General features: G+C 46.4%; 1 protein-coding gene across 6 annotated transcripts in view; it reads left to right on the top strand.

Annotated features, from left to right (window-relative positions):
- Window positions 1-20,651, top strand: part of APC (APC regulator of WNT signaling pathway) — a 148,591-nt gene that overhangs the window by 17,751 nt on the left and 110,189 nt on the right. Inside the window, exon 1 of one of the 6 annotated variants that reach the window (XM_068247327.1) lies at window positions 4,565-4,652. The exons of the other annotated variants lie outside the window; for them this stretch is intronic. The gene's annotated coding sequence lies outside the window, so the exon portion shown is untranslated. Of the gene's footprint in view, window positions 1-4,564; window positions 4,653-20,651 lie in introns of those variants that run through there. 6 annotated transcript variants of the gene reach the window in all.

The raw sequence follows: 20,651 nt of genomic DNA, 5'->3' as shown, positions 1-20,651 counted from the left end.
TAACTAACCTGGGGGTCGCTGTCACTATCTAACCTGGGGGGTTGCCGTCGCTGTCACTATCTAACCTGGGGGGTCGCTGTCACTATCTAACCTGGGGGGTCGCTGTCACTATCTAACCTGGGGGGTCCCTGTCACTATCTAACCTGGGGGGTCCCTTTCACTAACCTGGGGGGTCGCTGTCACTATCTAACCTGGGGGGTCGCTGTCACTATCTAACCTGGGGGGTCCCTGTCACTATCTAAACGGGGGTCGCTGTCACTAACCTGGGGGTCGCTGTCACTAACCTGGGGGGTCCCTGTTACTGCCTAACCTGGGGGGTCCCTGTCACTGCCTAACCTGGGGGGTCCCTGTCACTGCCTAACCTGGGGGGTCCCTGTCACTGCCTAACCTGGGGGGTCCCTGTCACTGCCTAACCGGGGGTTGCTGTCACTAACCTGGGGGTCGCTGTCACTATCTAACCTGGGGGGTCCCTGTCACTATCTAACCTGGGGTCGCTGTCACTAACCTGGGGGTCCCTGTCACTATCTAACTGGGGGTTGCTGTCACTATCTAACCTGGGGGGTCCCTGTCACTATCTAACCTGGGGGGTCCCTGTCACTATCTAACCTGGGGGTCGCTGTCACTAACCTGGGGGGTCCCTGTCACTATCTAACCTGGGGGGTCCCTGTCACTATCTAACCGGGGGTCGCTGTCACTATCTAACCTGGGGGTCCCTGTCACTATCTAACCTGGGGGGTCCCTGTCACTATCTAACCTGGGGGGTCGCTGTCACTATCTAACCTGGGGGGTCCCTGTCACTATCTAACCTGGGGGGGTCCCTGTCACTATCTAACCTGGGGGATCCCTGTCACTATCTAACCTGGGGGGTCCCTGTCACTATCTAACCTGGGGGGTCCCTGTCACTATCTAACCTGGGGGTCGCTGTCACTATCTAACCTGGGGGGTCGCTGTCACTACCTAACCTGGGGTTTCCTGTCACTATCTAACCTGGGGGTCGCTGTCACTATCTAACCTGGGGGTCACTGTCACTAACCTGGGGGTCACTGTCACTATCTAACCTGGGGGTCACTGTCACTATCTAACCTGGGGGTCCCTGTCACTATGTAACCTGGGGGGTCCCTGTCACTATCTAACCTGGGGGGTCCCTGTCACTATCTAACCTGGGGGGTCCCTGTCACTATCTAACCTGGGGGGGTCGCTGTCTAACCTGGGGGGGGTCGCTGTCTAACCTGGGGGGGGTCGCTGTCTAACCTGGGGGGTCGCTGTCGCTATCTAAACTGGGGGTCCCTGTCACTATCTAGAATTCAAATATACCAGCACTCCAGCTTTCTCAAAGAATCACGCTCTTTTATTGATATTGGTAACCACACACGCCTTGAGAAAGGGGGACCCTGCGAGGCCCCGAAACAATTGTCGGTCATTTCTGTGGATATGTTAGCTCAATAAAAGAGCGTGATTCTTTGAGAAAGCTGGAGTGCTGGTATATTTGAATTCTGGACTTATACTTTGGTGGTTTGCCTATACCACAATACCAAGCACCCTACCTAAGATGGTGTGCCCAGTCACAACTTTTCCTGTTCCTGTCACTATCTAAACTGGGGGGCGCCAGTCACTAGCTGAACTGGGGGGCGCCAGTCACTAGCTGAACTGGGGGGCACCAGTCACTAGCTAAACTGGGGGGCACCTGTCACTAGCTGAACTGGGGGGCACCTGTCACTAGCTGAACTGGGGGGCACCTGTCACTACCTAAACTGGGGGGTACCTGTCACTACCTAAACTGGGGGGTACCTGTCACTAACTGAACTGGGGGGCTCCAGTCACTAATTGAGCTGGGGGGCTCCTGTAACTACTTAAACTGGGGGGCTCCTGGCACTACCTAAACTGTGGGGCACCTCTCACTACCTAAACTATCTAGGCCAGCCAGCCCAACATAACCAGCAGCCAACCAGCCCAGAATCACTGGCAAAAAGGCCACAGCATCACCACCAGTCAGGCCAGCATTTACTTCAACCAGCCAGTCCAGCCACAGCATCACCGCCAGCCAGCCCAGCCACAGCATCACCGCCAGTCAGGCCACAGCATCACTGCCAGGCCTTTCAGCTCACACATCATCGCCAATCCAGACAAAAATAGTATTGCCAGCCAGGCACAGCAGCCAGTAGGAGAATTCAGAAGCCAGGTGAGAGGTGTCTACCATATTAATGGGGCATTTTGCCTATTTATTTGAAATGCTGTCTATTTATGTGCCTCATGACTGCTGAATTTGTCTTGTTGGTGGCCTCATGGTTACTGGATTTGTCTTTTTGGGGGCCTCATGATTTGTTGTGGGCCTCAAGATTGCGGAATTTGTCTTGCTGGGGGCCTCATGATTGCTGAATTTGTCTTGTTGGGGGACTCATAATTTATTGGGGGCCTCATGATTGCTGAATTTGACTTGTTGGGGGCCTCAAGATTGCTGAATTTGTCTTGTTGGGGGCCTCATGATTTGTTGGGGGCCTCAAGATTGCTGAATTTGTCTTGTTGGGGGCCTCATGATTGCTAACTGCGAGACTATGGGAAAAGCGGAATCAACCTCATATGAGACAATAGCATTGAGGCCTGGAACCCACTGAAAACCGCAAACGCAAAACGCAACCGCTAGCGTTTTGTCTGAGCGGTTTGCAAGCGGATTCATGCGCGTTTTTGGTCGTGTTTTGCAACATTGTATTTTTTTCCCCAGCGGGTGCCTAGCGTTTTGCGTTTTGCGTTTTTATCCTGATTGGTCCTGTGAATTATTTTTCATTTTGTTACAGTGTGCTGAACCGCAAAACGCTAGCAAAACCGCTCAGTTTAGGTTTTGCTGAGCGTTTCCGCTAGCGGTTCAATACTTTACATTGAAGCGCTAACGCTCCCAAAATGCTGCATGTCCTGCGTTTGCGTTTCTGAGAAACGCAAACGCTCCTGTGGAAGTTGCCCCATCCATTAACATTAGCCCAGCGTTTTGGCAAACTGCTAGCGTATCGCAGTGCTGCCAAAACGCTGCCAAAAGCGCTCCTGTGGGTTCCAGCCCTAAAGGAGTTATCCGGGCAGTTTTAATAAAATTAACCGGGGGCTTCCTCCAGCCCCAAGCTCCCAGGACCTCCCTCGCCGCATCTCTGCTCTCAGCCGTTCGCCGGAGCTCCGACCCGGTCCCCGGCGATGATGTCAGAGCGACCTGGAGGTTGCTCTGTACTGCGCCTGCGCGATCGGCGCTGTCAATCACCGCCACGTGGGCCGGAGCGGACTGCGCAGGTGGTAGTAGTTCTTAGCCTCCGGCGAACGGCTGAGAGCAGAGATGCGGCGAGGGAGGTCCTGGGAGCTTGGGGCGTTCATTTTATTAAAACTGCCCGGATAACTCCTTTAAACCTACTTTTTTTTTTTTTTTTTTTTTAGCTTTTTAAAACAGAAAATAAAACTGGGGGGGTTTTAAAAAAAAAAAAAAAAATACATTTTTCAGGAGTAGGATGGATGAAATTGTTTATCTTCACAGTTTATTTTCAACTTGGATTTTCCATAATGTTCATGTATGAGTTAAAATGTTTGTATTTAGTTTAAATTGCTGTTGGCACTTTGCGATAGATAAGTGACTTTTCGCCACCACTGTCCTAATCTAATGTCCCACCATTGCTAAGTTCATGTAAACTAGTCTCCACCCGTGACCACACCCACATTTTGGTATATGACCACACACATTTTTTGCGCAACGTAGCCCCAATTACGGGGGGCAGGGCTGTGGAGTCTGAGTCGAAGAGTCGGAGTCTGGGCAATTTTGGGCACCTGGAGTTGGAGTTGGAGTCGTTGATTTCATAAACTGAGGAGTCGGGTGATTTTGGTACAAAATCCACAGCCCTGTTAAGTATTAAGACTAAGGAGTCGGAGTTGAAGCTATTTTGGGTACCCGGAGTCGGAGTTGGAGTCGTGGTTTCATAAACTGAGGAGTCGGAAGATTTTTGTACCGACTCCACAGCCCGGGGGGGGGGGGGGGGGGGTGACTGTGGATAACCAGCACCGGGTGCCAAATACCCTAGGTACGCCACTGGTAGGACCTAACAATCTGCTACTCCCTCCTAATTTGACCAACCATCAAATCACATTGCAATGTCCGATTCAAAGTAAATCTGGGAGAATTAGAAGTCAAAAAATGTAGATATTTACCTTGGGAGAGGGAAGCCCTTGTTGACAAGTTTGCGGGGTCCTGACGCTGGAACCAATCAATGTGATCAGATCTTCCAGAGGCTTTTCTCTCCCAAGGGAAGGTTCCAAATGGGGCTGTTTTTTCACTTCAGGGTTATTCAAAAAGCCATGCACCCCTTTTCCATACTCCCAATTTAAAATGTTTTATTCTTGGATAGAGTTTCACCTTAATGTAGAATAAAAAGCCCAAGACTGTGGACAAGACGAGAGATAAAAGACAGCCAATTGCCGGGAGTTGGATTGCGAGACATACGGCTCAGTGTGGCTGCAGCAGTAGCGCTAGAAGCACTGCGCGCACCCGGCGACCCCGCCCCCTCCTCTCACCTCCAGCGCTGGGTGTGTGAGAAGATCATGTGACCATATGCAGGCGGGAGCGCGCCTGCTGTGCAGCAGTCTGGAGGCAGGATGGAGCAGAGTGAGATCATGGTGGTGATGATGGGGTAGGTGCTGTAGCTTCCTTACACATGCTATTTGTTAGACAGGGGCAGAATGGCGTACTCGGGGTGTGATGAGAGGGCTGTCGGTCATCCTTGCTTTATACAGCTCTGACATGGCCGGATCGGTGGTCGCAGCTGCCGCTGATCATGGCTATTGGTGCAGATGATACGGGCGACACGGCACTGTCTTGTCACCCAGGGGGCTATGCTGGTGCCCAGTGCTGGGGCTCTCATGCAGCAGTGCGTGCCATGGCACCGATCTGTGTCAGTGCTGAGCGATTTGGACAACAAAGGGGGATGTCGGTGTTGCATTACGTTAGCTGCTGCTGTGACAGAACAAAAGGGGCTGGTTGCTGCTGTCATACACGGCAGTATCTCTGCTCCCTGCTTGTATCCCACCATTAATTATGATGTCGTGGTTATTTTCATCCCCCTCCTGGTCTTGCTGCCTGCGTTCTGTGCTGTCAAGGCAGATTTGGTCTGATGCACCCCTTCATTGCCAGAGGCATCTGGAGCAATGTCACACAAGCCATTTGTCTGGCTGCTGTGCTGGAAGAATCCTCTTCCTTTTCCATGTTATCTGAGCTTATCCCGACCAATTGCTGCAGCTTACCATAGTCAGGTCAAATGCAAATAGGATTTTTATGGGCAGACTGGTATGGTTTGCTATTTCTGCATGATGGCGAATGAGAGAGGATGCAATAATCTTCCACCTTGCTGTTGCCTGTGTGTAGAATTGATGACGGCAGTGGGAACACCCAAGGAAAGACAGGACGTTAGGCTTGCAGAATTCGTATTCCGCATGGGAAATGGAGCGGACAGCTACCAGACTAATTGGTTAGTCATGGATGCTAATGTATAGCAATTTATACATAACAGTGTTTGACTTTTGTGCAATCCCTGTAGCCCTTAAATCATGTATATTTTATTTATTACCCAATATTGGCATTATTCTATGTTAATAGCCCTAGCTAGGTGTATATATTGTAAACTGGCAGCATGTGATATGGCACACAAATGTGGAAGATTTCCAGATGTTTACAGTAATAAACATTTTATTTTTTCATAGCATATTTATGCTCTGTAGTTTTGCTGATATGCTAATGTGAACGGGCACAGTTTTCATATACCCTTTTTTTTCTATAGAATGACACTATGGTGCATAAATTAGTTTTTTTTGTGTTGAGGGAAGATTCAGGTTTCTGTCATGCATGCTTGCTGATTTTGTGAATGTGCTGAACCAATCCGTAAGCTATGAAACATACAGACCGTTTAATGGAAGCTTTACTGGGAATTTGTATTGTTATATTAGTTATTTGGGAAATAGATGTTATCCAATCAATGTTGTTTCTTCCCTACTCTAGATTTTTGTAGCTTCAACATACAGCTGCAGATTGTAACAAGGGGGTGGAGATGTTTTTTGTAGGTCAAGCTATGATTTTGTACTTGGCTGTCACAAATGCGGTTTTTTGTTTGTTTGAATACATGCGGGTAGTGCATCTTATACTAAAGCATTAAAACGTTCCAGATATGCATTACACAGACAGTTGTCTTCACCCCGTTGTATTGCACTGCTGCACCAACATGGTTTTGACCTTTATTTAACACAAGCAGTGACAAGTGTGCACAGTGTTTCCTAGAGGTGTGTGTGTGTGTAGCTGTTCTTCTGGGAGTGATACTTTATGCACACTCACAAATATGTTTTGAATGTTGCTGTGCATTAATTGGGTAAAATCTTCCTGTTCATTGTATGATTTTCTTCAGTAAGGCAGCTTCTCCTGTTCTGCAGTGTATAATCTGTGCTGTCAGCATGATGTAAAAGGAATGAGCCCAGGCACAACATTTTGGAAGAGTATCAGGTCGTTAACTACAATTTTAACTACACTTCCAATAAAAAAAAACAACTAAATGTATTCAGGTTTTTGGGTATACCGGTTCTGTAATTCCTGACTGTCACTTCATTTTTAGCTTTTATAAGCGGTCTATAGATGTGAGTTCATAATCAAGCATGTTTCAACGGTTCTCCTGTGCGTTCAACGTGTTCTCTGTACAGACATGTATGCTCCACTTTTCAGACCGCCATGTACCACCAGGCAACAGCAGGGAGATATGGCATTCTGAAGGCCTTCCATTGTAGGGGAATACAGTAGGAATTGGTAGTCAAATCCAACATGGCTAGGTGCAGAGAGGAAGATTGATACTTGTACAGATTTCGGATATCACTCATGATTGCAGCTTAAGTCATTATGAGGCCACGTTTACAGTGGTGTTTTTTTGTTTTTTTTAAAGGGGAACTGAAGTAACAGGTATACGGAGGCTGCCATATTTATTTCCTTTTAATCAATACCAGTTGCCTGGCAGCCCTGCTGGTCTATTTCTCTGCAGTAGTATCTGAATAACACCAGAAACAAGCATGCAGCTAGTCTTGTCAGATCTGACTTTAAAGTCTGAAACACCTGATCTGCTGCATGCTTGTTCAGGGGCTATGGCTAATAGTATTAGAGGAAGAGGATCAGCAGGGCTGCCATGCAACTGGTATTGCTTAAAAGGAAATAAACATGGCAGCCTCCATATACCTCTCTCTTCAGCTCCCCTTTAATGGCCGCTTTGTAACACTGCTTACCGCAATGCACCGCCTATGTGATGTTCAGTGTTGCGGTATAACTGGTTTTGGCATCGTAATGCACTGTATGTGTTGAGTGAAGCATACTTTTCTCTATATGCTTCACTGTACCCGTTGCACCATAAGCGTGATGTGTGCCGCCCCACTTTCCTGATCCATTGCACTCCTGTTGTCCTAGGGCCTAAGGTGTACAACAGAATGGCCACTGTGAACGTAGCCTATAGGCATTATGTAACAAGAGGATAAGTTCTCCAAATGATTTTGAAGTGGATTTTCATGAAGAAAAGATTTGATTAGGTTTGTGTTCTGGCCAAAGCTATATGCAAGGTTTTCCTTGGGGAAGCAATATTTTGTGTTTGGCTTTTTCTTGTGCCCCCCTGATGTTGAGGTGTTTATTGGTTATTTATTATGCTGGATCAATAACAACCAATCAATTGACCTGTGTTGTTCATGCGGGACCTTCTTGAGAAGCTCCCACTATGGGCTCCTCCTGCTCATCCTTCCCTCTCTGTAGAACAGGACAGGCTGATGAGTTGAGAGCCGAGCTGCGTGTTGGGCAGCGATGTATTTACAAATGACTATAAATTCGAGATATCTTCTAATAACAAGTTGGTCCACCTTTAGCTCTGATCACATCCAATATTCTTCTTGGCATGGACTCAACAAGATGCTGATAATGTTGCTTAGGAATTTTGGCCCTTGCTGACATAATGGCATCTCTAAGTTGGGTCAGATTGCATTGTGGCATATTCAAGCTTTGAAATGTTTTTTGATTCTGCCCCACAAATGCTCAATGGGAGTGAGGACAGGGGACTGTGCTGCCCATGGAAGCAGGTTAATCTCGGATGTTCCTCAAACCAATTTGAGACCGAGCACGGTGGCAAGGACCCACAACAGGCCTCTTTCTTTTTCCTATTTTTCTGTGATACTTAAGGCACTCTTGATGGTCTCCTGTTGCTAAAGCTCATCCTTTGCAAAATCCATCTTGTTGTATGTTGGGATCTGATTTATGATGCCCCGGTTTTTGCCGCGGACTATGGGTGCTACTCGCCTTTCACCGCTCTCGTTCACCAGCCTTTTTCGACTGGAATAGTCCTTATGGCTTGATGTGGTTTTTTTTTTTGCTTTTTTTTTTCCAACTGCCCCATAGTTAGTTATAGAAAGGTACATCTTCAGGGCTGTGGAGTCAGAGTTGTATCAATTTTGGGTACCTGGAGTCAGTCGGTGGTTTCAATAAACTGAGGAGTTAGATTCTGATGATTTTTAAACCAAATCCATAGCCTTTGTAAAAATTGGACTAAGGGGTTGGGGTAGGGGCAATTTTGGGTAACTGATGTCGGAGGTTTCATAAACTGAGGAGCCAGATGATTTTTGTACAGACTCCACAGCCCTGCTTTTTAATGTGTGTCAGTGGTGGCTATTAACATCAAACTCACCAAAGTGCCGAGCAAATGTGCAGTCTCTTCAGGAGCTATGACTGTGGCCTTGCTAAACTAAATGGGGACACTGTTTCCTGCACTGTGGTGTGAAAAAGATATTAAACTTGCTTAGCTAACCTGTTCATCAATACTCTGCCTCTACGTTTAGTATTCATTTTGGCTGCTATCTGTAAGGTACAGTTTTGTGTAGCCACCCACTACCATCTTCTCTTAATTGCAGGAGTATGCAAATATGCATTTTATTCCTCGAGCCTAACGCCACTATCCTAGCATCCTAGCATCCTCCTCTCCCAGCATGCCTCAGAACCTTCCTGTTGGTGTAATCAAGTGACCGCCCAGGTAAAATTAAAGCAGACCTGAACTTAGAACGTCCTCTCTGCTCTAAAACATACACAACAGCATAATAACCTTCAAACAAAAACAAAAAAATTCCTTGTTACAGCTGATACAAATCCTAAAATAAATCTGCAGTGTTTCTACTTCCTGCTTTATGGAAGCAGACATAATGTGAACACCCTGTGCTTTCAAATGGGCTTATCTGCCATTGGCGGTCATGTGACACAGGAAGAGATCAAATTACAGTTTGTGATTATACACAAATGGGGGGGAATTAGACAGGCTAAGCTCTCTAAATACATACAGGGTGCATTTCTCGGTTTTCCTTCTGTCCTGTGCAAGAGTTCAGGTCCACCACTTTAACGCTTTTAACATTCAAAACGAAAAACTAGGTATATTAAAGCAGTTTGGTTTCTACTACAGGGAGTGCGGGGCAATCATTTTACACACTGTATATGTGGTGAATTAAGTTGTACTTTCTACTGACAAAGCCCCTCAGTTGTATTTATCCTGTATCCTAAAGCTGAATACTCACCTGACGTTGGCTCAGGGAACCTCACAGCAACGCCTCCCGACAACTGAGGTTCCCCGTTCCATCTCCCTGCCCGCAGGAACACGTGACGTCACATGATGGGCGTGAACGAGAGTTGAAATATTTGCGGCACTTTGCACAGGAGTCGTCGGGGATCTTAAAGATCCGATCTGACCGCCGTGACGGTCGTTATCGTCACGCATCATAAAGTGGTGTTCGCCTAATCGCGCACTCGTACCCACCTGTGAGATTGCAGAAATGATTGCTAGCCGCTCAAAAAAATCGTTGGTTGGAAAATTCAGGCAAAGAATCGCAAGGTGGATATGAGCCTTTAGGCTGGGTACACTCCATGCAATTTTCCTGTGAGATCAACTGGAAATTATGCATTGTTCGATCTGCTTTCGATCGAGCGATGGATTGATATTGTGATCTCAAAATCGATCCCTTTCTCAATCAGAAAGCAGATCGGATATGCTAAGAGTTCTCAAACAATGGGAAATTTCCAATCTATGGAAATGACACTATCCTACTTACCTGTCGGGTTCCCATAGCAGCTGGTTGTGTGGCCAGTTTAGCTGTTTGGGACTAATAAACACACTGAGCCTGCTTTCTTGCTGCTGATCTGAAACATTTGTTTGCACAGCTTCTGTATTGGGATTTTATGTTACAAGTTTGAATTATAGCTACTAGCATTATAGGCATCATCATTGTACAATCGCGCTCTGTTCTGCTAGGCTTCATGCTTCCGCTTACAATGAGAGCATCATTATTCCTGTGTGACAGACAGCAGCCTGTCACATGAAACATATGAGCGTATAAAAGCTGATTGCACATGATAGGATCTGCAGCGATTGATAACACCGCTGTTTGTCACACACCACAAACTCAGGATGAAGGGGAAAGAAGCGCACAGCTCCATACCTGCTTGTCTGTGCGCTCACAGATGACACACACAAGGTTTTTGAAGTAAGGAAATGGTTTATCATTTCACACTAATGGCCCTCTATCTGTTGTAACATGCAGTGCTCTTTTATGTGCACACGCTTTATAAACATTTTTAATTTTCACAAGGCATATGATGTTACCTTTAATCTTGTCCTTTTCATTACTGTGCTGGTTTTTGATGCTTGCTGCGGTGCATTCATTTCTTTGGCACTGCCTTTATGTACAGAGCAATGGTAGGAAATGGTAAACCGCTGGCTTGTCCTGTCCTAGTTGTTAAGCCTGCACTGACTCATTATGATTGGTATCTAGGATGACCTTCTAGGGTTTTTGACTGTAGGGATTATCCTTTGGCTGCTAATATTCATTCCTTTAGAACTGTGTTTTGAAAGTGATATTAATAACATTTTAAACATTTTTAGTATTAACCATCCTGTACTTTTTCTACTACCACATTGTTTACCTCCATTGAGTTATGTACTGTATAGCCCATAGTCTTATTTTTTTGGGTCAGCTGACTGGATTTATAGCGAGTAAAATATTACTTTACATAATTATCATTTGTTGATTTCCTGACGCATCAAGTTTCTTTATTTTACAGACCCAGAAAGATTGTATATAAATGTCTATTGGCGTTTTAGTCATACGACTGATGTCACATTAATGTCCATTCTTCCTGTTCTGTGCTGACATCATAAGCAAGATGGCAACTCCCATGCAGGCACAAATGAATAGATAAAATCCAGCAGAAATGAACTGGGGCAAAGAAGTAACACGTGATACAGGTTTCTTATATCAAAAATGCAGATGTTTTCACATTGTTCTGAAGTGTACATTAAGGACCTTTTTCCACTAGCTGTAAATTGCGTCCATTGTCCACCCACAATTTATGATAGGGAATCAGAGCCTATTGAAATCAATAGGCTGCACCCGAAAAAAATGCCTGCTGCAGTTTTTCCACAGGACACATCCCAATCCCCATAGCCATGCATGGCACGGTAAAGGTATACAGGTGCGAATTTGCATCAGCATGGGTGGAAATGGGCCCTAAGTAACGGTTTCCTTTAAAGCGGATCTCCAGCTTAAATTACAAAATGTATCGGCCTGCCTGTAATAGAAAGTTATAGTTACCTGAGCAGCTTTGTGCCGTGAAGCGGTCCCAAAGACCCTGCATTACTCCGCTTCTGGTGCCTGGCCTCGCCTCCTCTCTCTGGCCGGAGAAAAACGCCAAGCTATTTACAGCAGTTACTACCTTGGCAGTTTTCTCCGTGGATAGAGGAGGTGGTGCCAGAAGTCGAGTGATGCTGGGTCTTCGGGGTGGCTTCGCGGGACAAGGCTGCTCAGGTAACTATATGTTTCTGTTACAGGTAGCCTGCTACATTTTGTAATTTAAGCTGGAGATCCGCTTTAACGTTTATACCGGGGCTGTGGAGTTGAGGAGTCAAAGCAATTTTCAGGTACCTGGAGTCAGTTGATTTTTGTACCCACTCCATTGCCCTGGGAAAAAAATCCCTACTGGATCAGGTGCATTATTTAGGCAGGATGAAGTCTGGAATATGAAGAGGATACATGATGGTATTGAAGTGTTTAGCCTGCCATATATTAACTACATCTGGCCATTTACAACGCATTGAGGCACTGTTTTGTGTCCATTCTCCACAGGGAAGGTTAGCTGGATGCATTTGGAAATCCATGTCTTGACTGCTGTTTAGACCATGTTTGTGTATGGCTGGATTTTCATAGCTGTAATGAGAATGTTCATGAAATCTTGCATGGTTTTTTTTTTACTATTTTAACTTAAAGAGAACCCGAGGTGGGTTTGAAGAATATTATCTGCATACAGAGGCTGGATCTGCCTATACAGCCCAGCCTCTGTTGCTATCCCAAACACCCCCCCCCCCCAGGGGCCCCCTGCACTCTGCAATCACTCATAAATCACAGCCACGCTGCTGACACACAGCTTGTCAGAGCTGGCTGTGTTTATCTCTATAGTGTCAGTCTGCTGCTCTCCCCGCCTCCTGCAGACTTCCAGTCCCCGCCTGCGTCCCTTCCCTCCCCGCTGATTGGAGGGAAGGGACGGGGGCAGGGACCGAAGCTATGCAGGAGGTGGGGGAGCAGCGGAGACTGACTCTACAGATGTAAACACCGCCTCACAGCACGGCTGTGATCACGGCCGGCCTTTGACCTGTGCGACCGGAGCGGTCGCACAGGGCGCCGGCCTCCAAGGGGCGCATGTGCAGGGGTTTCTATTCCCCTCACTCGCGCCTCCCTCCGATCTCCGGCACTCACTGTCAGCCCTGTTCAGCTGTGGGTGAATCGGCAGCTGTGATGACAGAGGGAGCCAAGTGGTGGCGCTGTGTATCTCAAATACAGGAAGTGCTTTCCTGAATGAGCACTTCCTGTATTTGAAGTATACAGCGGCTTCCCTCACTCTGCCATCAATGCTGCTGGACCACCCACCGCTGAACTACAGGGCTGGCAGTCTGAGTGCCGGGGATGGAGGGAGCCACCACAGAGGGGAACTTGTTGCAGCCCACAGGTCTGTGTGACAGGAGCACATCGCCCATCTCCCACAGAGTGCCAGCAAACTACAAGCAAGGGGGACAGCAGAGAGGCAGGTCAGTCACTCAGGGGGCTCTACACAGATCAAAATGCAGCCTTAATGGACCGGACTTTGTGCAGCACACACTCACTCACTCACTCACTCACTCACACTCTCTCTCTCTCTGTCTCTCTTCCCCCTCTCACTACTCCTACCATCCCTCCATCCATCCATCTATCCCTATATCTGTCTGTCTCTCTATCTCCCCATACATCCATCCCTATATATCTGTCTCTCTCTCTACTCCTCCCATCCATCCATCCATCCATCCATCCATCCATCTATATCTGTCTGTCTCTCTCTCCCCAAACATACATCCATCCCTATAGCTCTGTCTCTCTCTCTCTCTCATATATGTCCCTAGATTATCTATCTATCTATCTATCCCTATCTCTCCCTCTCTCTCACCCTCTCCCCCCCCCCCCCTCTATGTTTTTCTCGCTCTCTTTTTTCTCCCTCCTATCCCTCCATCCCTATATCTGTCTGTATTTCTCGTCCTCTTTCTTTCCTCCTCTCTGTCTCTTTCCTCCTCTCTGTCTCTTTCCTCCTCTCTGTCTCTCCCTCCTCTCTGTCTCTCCCTCCTGTCTCTTCCTCCTGTCTCTTCCTCCTCTCTGTCTCTCCCTCCTCTCTCTCTCCTCTCTGTCTCTCTCTCCTCTCTCTGTCTCTCTCTCCTCTCTCTGTCTCTCTCTCCTCTCTCTGTCTCTCTCTCCTCTCTCTGTCTCTCTCTCCTCTCTCTGTCTCTCTCTCTCCTCTCTCTGTCTCTCTCTCCCCTCTCTCTGTCTCTCTCTCCCCTCTCTCTGTCTCTCTCTCCCCTCTCTCTGTCTCTCTCTCCCCTCTCTCTGTCTCTCTCTCCCCTCTCTCTGTCTCTCTCTCCTCTCTCTCTCTCTCTCTCTGTCTCTCTCTCTCCTCTCTCTGTCTCTCTGTCTCTCTCTCTCTCCTCTCTCTGTCTCTCTCTCTCTCTCTCTCTCTCTCTCCTCTCTCTGTCGCTCTCTCCTCTCTCTGTCGCTCTCTCCTCTCTCTGTCTCTCTCTCTCTCCTCTCTCTGTCTCTCTCTGTCTCTCCCTCCTCTCTCTTTCCTCCCCTCTGTCTCTCTCTCCCGTCTCTCTCTTTCCTCCCGTCTCTCTCTTTCCTCCCGTCTCTCTCTTTCCTCCCGTCTCTCTCTCTCTCTCTTTCCTCCCGTCTCTCTCTCTCTCTCTTTCCTCCTCCTCTCTCTCTCTCTCTCTTTCCTCCTCTCTCTCTCTCTCTCTCTCTCTCTCTCTCTCTCTCTCTCTCTCTCTGTGTGTCTCTCTCTCTGTATCTCTCTCTCTCTCTCTCTCTACATGTCTCTCTCTCTCTCTCTCTCTCTCTCTGTATGTCTCTCTGTATGTCTCTCTCTCTCTCTCTCTCTCTCTCTCTCTCTCTCTCTCTCTCTCTCTCTCTCTCTCTCTCTCTCTCTCTCTCTCTCTCTCTGTCTCTCTGTATGTCTCTCTGTCTCTCTCTCTCTCTGTATGTCTCTCTCTCTCTCTCTCTCTCTCTCTCTCTCTCTCTCTCTCTCTCAATGTATATATATTTGTCTGTCTGTCCATCCCAATATTACCTATTCTGTGTGTGTGTGTGTGTGTGTGTGTGTGTGTGTGTGTGTGTGTGTGTGTGGTGTGTGTGTGTGTGTAGGATGAAGGGGGGGGGGGGCACCAAAGTCAGGCTTCGCTCAGGGCGCTGTAAAACCTAAGGCCGGCCCTGGCTGTGATTTATGAGGGATTGCAAGGTGCAGGGGGACCTTAGGGGGGTTTGGGATAGCAACAGAGGCTGGGTTGTATAGGCAGATCCAGCCTCTGTATGCAGATAACATTCTTTAAACACACCTCGGGTTCTCTTTAATATTGCTTGACTTGAGTTTATTTTCCTCAAAGGAGTTCTTATCTTGATTAAAGGACTTCCGAGGCCAAAATCTGCCCCCAAAATGTAAAAAGTTAACTACCTGCATGACTTTGTATGGCACGGAGGACGCCGTGCCCTTCCGCCGGGTCCCCGCCTCTCAATATGACCCCGAATGGCTCCCGACCCCACGGCCTGTGTAAAGGGCTCTGCTGCCTGTATAAAGATGGCCGCCGGCCCTGGCCGCGGCTGCGCACTCCGCATGGCCGCTATTGCGGCTGCGCAGCACTAGGGCCAACCCCCCGATCCACGCAACAGGTTGTTTCCTGTTGCGTGGATCGGGGGGTTGGCCCTAGTGCTGCGCAGCCGCAGTAGCGGCCATGCGGAGTGTGCGGCCAGGGCCGGCGGCCATCTTTATACAGGCAGTAGAGCCCGACCCTGGCCGTGGGGTCGGGAGCCATTCGGGGTCATATTGAGAGGCGGGGACCTGGCGGAACGGCACTGAGGGCGCGGGCGGAGTCCTCCGTGCCATACAAAGTCATGCAGGTAGTTAACTTTTTACATTTTGGGGGCAGATTTTGGCCTCGGAAGTCCTTTAAAAAAAAGGGACAGTGGTGTTACCAAGGACAGCATTACTTACAGATTGTAATGAGAGCTAGTCATCACCATGCAGAGCACTTTGCACTGTGTGTCAGCAGAGAGGACTCTGAGAACTGAAAACAATAGTGTGCAATAGAACAGCATGTTAAGACATGATGCTATAACAGAGATGTTACCTTAATAAATATGTCATGGGCCATAAACCAGACTCTTTCAAGCTTTCATATTGTGTGCTGGAGGGCCCCATGTGGCCCTCGGTTTGTTACTAGGGCAAAGGGCTTAAATCTTGAACGTTAGTCAATAAATGAAGTAATTTGTCTTTTGACCACACAAACATTGACCTTTCCAAGTAGTGCAAGCTTTGTCACAGTTTTATTGTAGTAGCTGAAGGACTGTCTGACTCTGGCCACAAAGCACATATATGCTGTATTCTTGTATTCATTTTTCTTGGTGTGCTTCAAAAATGTTTTGTCCTTGCAAAGAAACAAGGTCAGCATTCTTTTTTTCAAAGCAGTAATTGCTATTTGGAGTCATCAGATATTCTATATCCAAACAGTCCCGGCTTAGCAATGCCTGCAGCATGGGTCACAGGCAGAATGGTCTGAATCATTGTGTGTTTTCGTGAGTCATATATTGTTCATTTGCTGTTAATGTTCATTTTACTCTACCCTAACCTCCCATAGCCAGGATTTCGAAAATAAAGCTGATTGTATTTAAATAGTTGTGTTGTAAAGCCCAATAATAGTGTTTGGAAACCTTAAACCTTTATTTTTTTCAGGAAAATTGAGTTCCTGTGTTGGCTCTGTGGGAAGCTGGATGTTTTTGTTTGTGGTTACTTTTTGTTCACATGCCACTACAGCTTTAGGTCTGAATCTGCCATTTTGTGCTTTCCATCCAGCACTGTGTAGTTTGCTGTATGGGTGCCCACAAGCTTTCTAGAGCAGCGCAGTAAAATTGTTGTAGTAAAACTCTGACCCACCTGTAAAATCCCTCTGTACAATAAAAAAGGGAGTGTGCAACATATAAAAGGCAATATGTAAAGAAAAGACACGGACAAGACACAGAACATGTATATTGCACTTTTCTCCTAGTGGATTCAAAGCGCCAGAGCTGCAGCCACTAGGGCATGCTCTTTAGACAGTAGCAGTGTTACGGAGTCTTGCCCAAGGTCACCTCACTGAATAGGTGCTAGTTTACTGAACAGGAAAAGTCGATATTTCAACCCTGGTTTCCTGTGTCAGCGGCAGAGCCCTTAACCAGACACTATCCAGCCACTGAAGCTCAGTACTAGAGTTTTTAGCATTCACCAGAGGTGCTGGCATAGCATGACATTGACAAGGCCAAATTTACAGTTTACCCAGAGTTCCACTTTGTGCTGATTTCAGATGTTATTCATGGAACAGTGTCTCCTTTTTCAGTCATGAGATCTTTGGTCTTGAAGTAGGCGTTTTCAATGCATTGGGTGGTTTAGTGTACATATATTCTTGTTATGCTATTTCTGTACACAGATTCTTGAATGTCTCTGTTTTATTGTATTATGTATTGCTTAGGGCTTGTTTTCCTGAGATCCTGTTACTTTGCTATGTCTGATTGCTCCTTGGTGTACAAAGGCAGGATTTAGTTATTGAGGAAATAACATTTTTAATCCATAGCGATTTTCTCCTATGACTTGAGAGCTGCATTCACTTAGGGTGCGCTGAGTAGATCCAATCTAGAGCATTATGGTGTTGTCCTACGACAGGCTAGGTACTGACTCCCACCACCCTACAACAAAGGTGGTGCCCTTAACTAGTACAGGTAGTCCCTGGTTAACACACAAGATAGGGACTAGGTTCGTTCTTAAAGTGGATCCGAGATAAACTTTTACTCATTGCATAATTGTGTTCCTTTCATATAGTTTATAGGGCATTCCTCAAGCCAAATACTTTTTTGTTTTTGTTTTAATACTCTAATTCCCTATAAACTAAACAAGCCTCGCCCACAGCTTTTCACAGTGCCTTGGCATTTTCAGACAGTAGCAAGGGCTCATGGGAGCTCAGTCTGGGCAGGAGGAGAGGGAGGTGTTACTAGCCATTGATTTCAGAGGCAGAAGGGAGGAGGAGAGGGGACTGAATTTGCACACAGGCAAGCTGATAGCATCTCCAGCCTTTAGCCTGTGACAATGTGACAAACAGAACATGGCTGCCCTCATTGTATCACAGGAATTAATAATCATAAACTTTAGAAACTTTTGCAGATAGATATGCTGTGTAAAAAACTTTAGATAACCTACATAGACAAGTTACTTGTTATAGTTTTTAATCTCGGATCCGCTTTAAGTCGGAACACTGTCCCATCTCTGTGCCCTCCTTGGCCTTCAGTGTCCCCCTCGGTGTCACCACTGCCCTCTGTACCTGCTTATACAATTTTAAAAGCCATGTCTTTGAATTTTTCTTAAAATCGATTTTCTCAAAAACAAGTCCAATGTGAACAAAACCTTTTTTTACTTGTTCCCATGGAAACACAGAATCCATGCCGTTCGTATCGGCGGATCGTTGGTAAGTCGGGCGTTGGTATGTCGGGCACTACCTGTACACTATCCAGCCACAGGCAGGAAGCTTTTTCTCATTTTTTTGTTGCTACTCCTGCTGAGGAAATTTTTCCATCACTTACTGCACCAGTGATACTCGAAACTCTTCTGTGGATTTAATTTCCTGTTCACCTTTAGAGTATGATGGAGAATCTACTATTGGAGTGTGTGTGTGTGTGTGTGTGTGTGTTTTATTGGAGTTCTTGTGGCAGACTTTAGAAATATTAATTCAAGGATTTTTGTACTGTTGGTGTTGCATATGAACAAATTTGTTTTCCACTTTTGTCCAGTTAAAGAGACTCCGAGCAGTGCAGAAACTATGGAAAGATGCATATCATTTTAAAGCTCTCTTTCTCCTCTTTCCAATGATATATAAATCGCCACTCTACACCTTTTTAGTTTGCGCTATTTTCGCGATTGAAATTGCCGCGGCCGTAATTTAGATCGCGAAAATAGAGAAAACTAAAAGGCGTAGAGTGACGATTTATATATCATTGGAAAGAGGAGAAAGAGAGCTTTAAAATGATATCCATCTTTCCATAGTTACATTGTATTACTCAGGGCGACTTTTTCCTAAAGTCAGCAGCTCCATTCAGCAGAATGGAGCTGCTGAATTTGAGAAAAAGTCGCCCTGTGTAATACAATGTAACTATGGAAAGATGGATATCATCATTTTAAAGCTCTCTTTCTCCTCTTTCTGACGACTCCTAATTCGTCGCCCTACGCCTTTTAGTTTTCTCTATTTTCGCGATCGAAATCGCAGCCGCAGCAATTTCAATCGCAAAAATAGCGAAAACTAAAAGGCGTAGGGTGTCGGTTTATATATCATTGGAGAGAGGAGAAAGAGAGCTTTAAAATGATATGCATCTTTCCATAGTTTCTGCACTGCTCGGAGTCCCTTTAACACTCATTTTAATTGAGAACCTTTTCCCTACTGTTTTAGTGGTATTTGCTAAGCAATGAGAGGTGCCAGCAAATGTATCTATGCTGCATGCACTTATATATCCACGCACCCTGCCAACAGGAGTAAAGCTAGGCATGCATCATATAATATATGATTGATGCTCAGCTTGATCAATCTTTACTCGAGTGAACGTTGATTGGGTGGCAGGGTGGAGAGATGTTGGTTCATGACCCTCTGTGGATGAAAATCTAGTGCGAGTGTCAATGACATAATGAGATGGCTGTAAAGTTGTTAGCGAATCACTGTTAGATCCTGCCTATCCAACTACTGTTTTATTTTGTTGAATCTCCTGCAGTGATTTGTGTTTTAGCAATAGCTAAAAATGTTAGTCAATGCGCTGCATCACATTGAAATATAAGCAGTAGAAAGAGGGCACTGTGATTTGCCTGATGCAGAATGTATCCTTGTGATCGGCAAATACACAAACCTGGGTAGCCATGCTAATTCTGCTGGGACTTAAAGTGACACTGAAAATAAATGTATAGATAATTTGTATATGTAGTACGGATAATTAATAGAAGATTAGTAGCAAAGAAAAGTCTCATATTTTTATTTTCAGTTATATAGCTTTATTTATAACATTGCATCATTCTGTCATTTTTGAAGTTTAGAAACCACACTCTGTATTTTAAGCTGTAAACCAAGCAGCCCTAATGACCCATTGAAGTTTCCTGCAGTGAAACCTTATCTCAAGCTGTCTCATTATTTCTTGGCTGTTTAAAGGGATACTGTAGGGGGGGTCAGGGGAAAATGAGCTGAACTTACCCGGGGCTTCTAATGGTCCCCCGCAGACATCCTGTGCCCGCGCAGCCGCTCACCGATGCTCCGGCCCCGCCTCCGGTTCACTTCTGGAATTTCTGACTTTAAAGTCAGAAAACCACTGCGCCTGCGTTGCCGTGTCCTCGATCCCGCTGATGTCATCAAGAGCGCACAGCGCAGGCCCAGTATGGTCTGTGTCTGCGCAGTACACTCCTGGTGACATCAGCGGGAGCGAGGACACGCGGCAACGCAGGCGTAGTGGTTTTCTGACTTTAAAGTCAGAAATTCCAGAAGTGAACCGGAGGCAGGGCCGAAGCATTGGGGAGTGGCTGCGCCAACACAGGATGTCTGCGGGGGACCATTAGAAGCCCCGGGTAAGTTCAGCTAATTTTCCCCCGACCCCCCCCCCCCCTACAGTATCCCTTTAAGTGGACCTGAATTCTTGCAGTGGGCAGCAGGAAAACCTATAGAAAGCCACCCTGTATGTATTTAGAGAGTTTAACCTGTGTAATTCCCCCTAATCTGTGACCAATCACAACTGTAATTTGATCTCTCGGCTGTGTCGACACAGAAGCCTCGGCAGCTAATGTGTAAACCTAAAATGTTAACCCTATTTATTGCAGGGTTTCTATCAGCTGCAACAAATATGTTTTTTCTTTAGGCCGGTTTTACACTGCTAACCAGCATTAGCATTGCGGTGTGATGCTATGATCACATCGCACCGCAATGCCAAAAACCGATTTCGAGAATTTTCGCGTCAATGCGCGGTAGTCCCCTTCTGGC

This window comes from Hyperolius riggenbachi, chromosome 1 (assembly GCF_040937935.1).
Source record: "Hyperolius riggenbachi isolate aHypRig1 chromosome 1, aHypRig1.pri, whole genome shotgun sequence".
Lineage (NCBI taxonomy): Eukaryota > Metazoa > Chordata > Amphibia > Anura > Hyperoliidae > Hyperolius > Hyperolius riggenbachi.
Note: the sequence above shows the minus strand (reverse complement) of the source record. Positions and strands in the feature narration are given on the sequence as shown.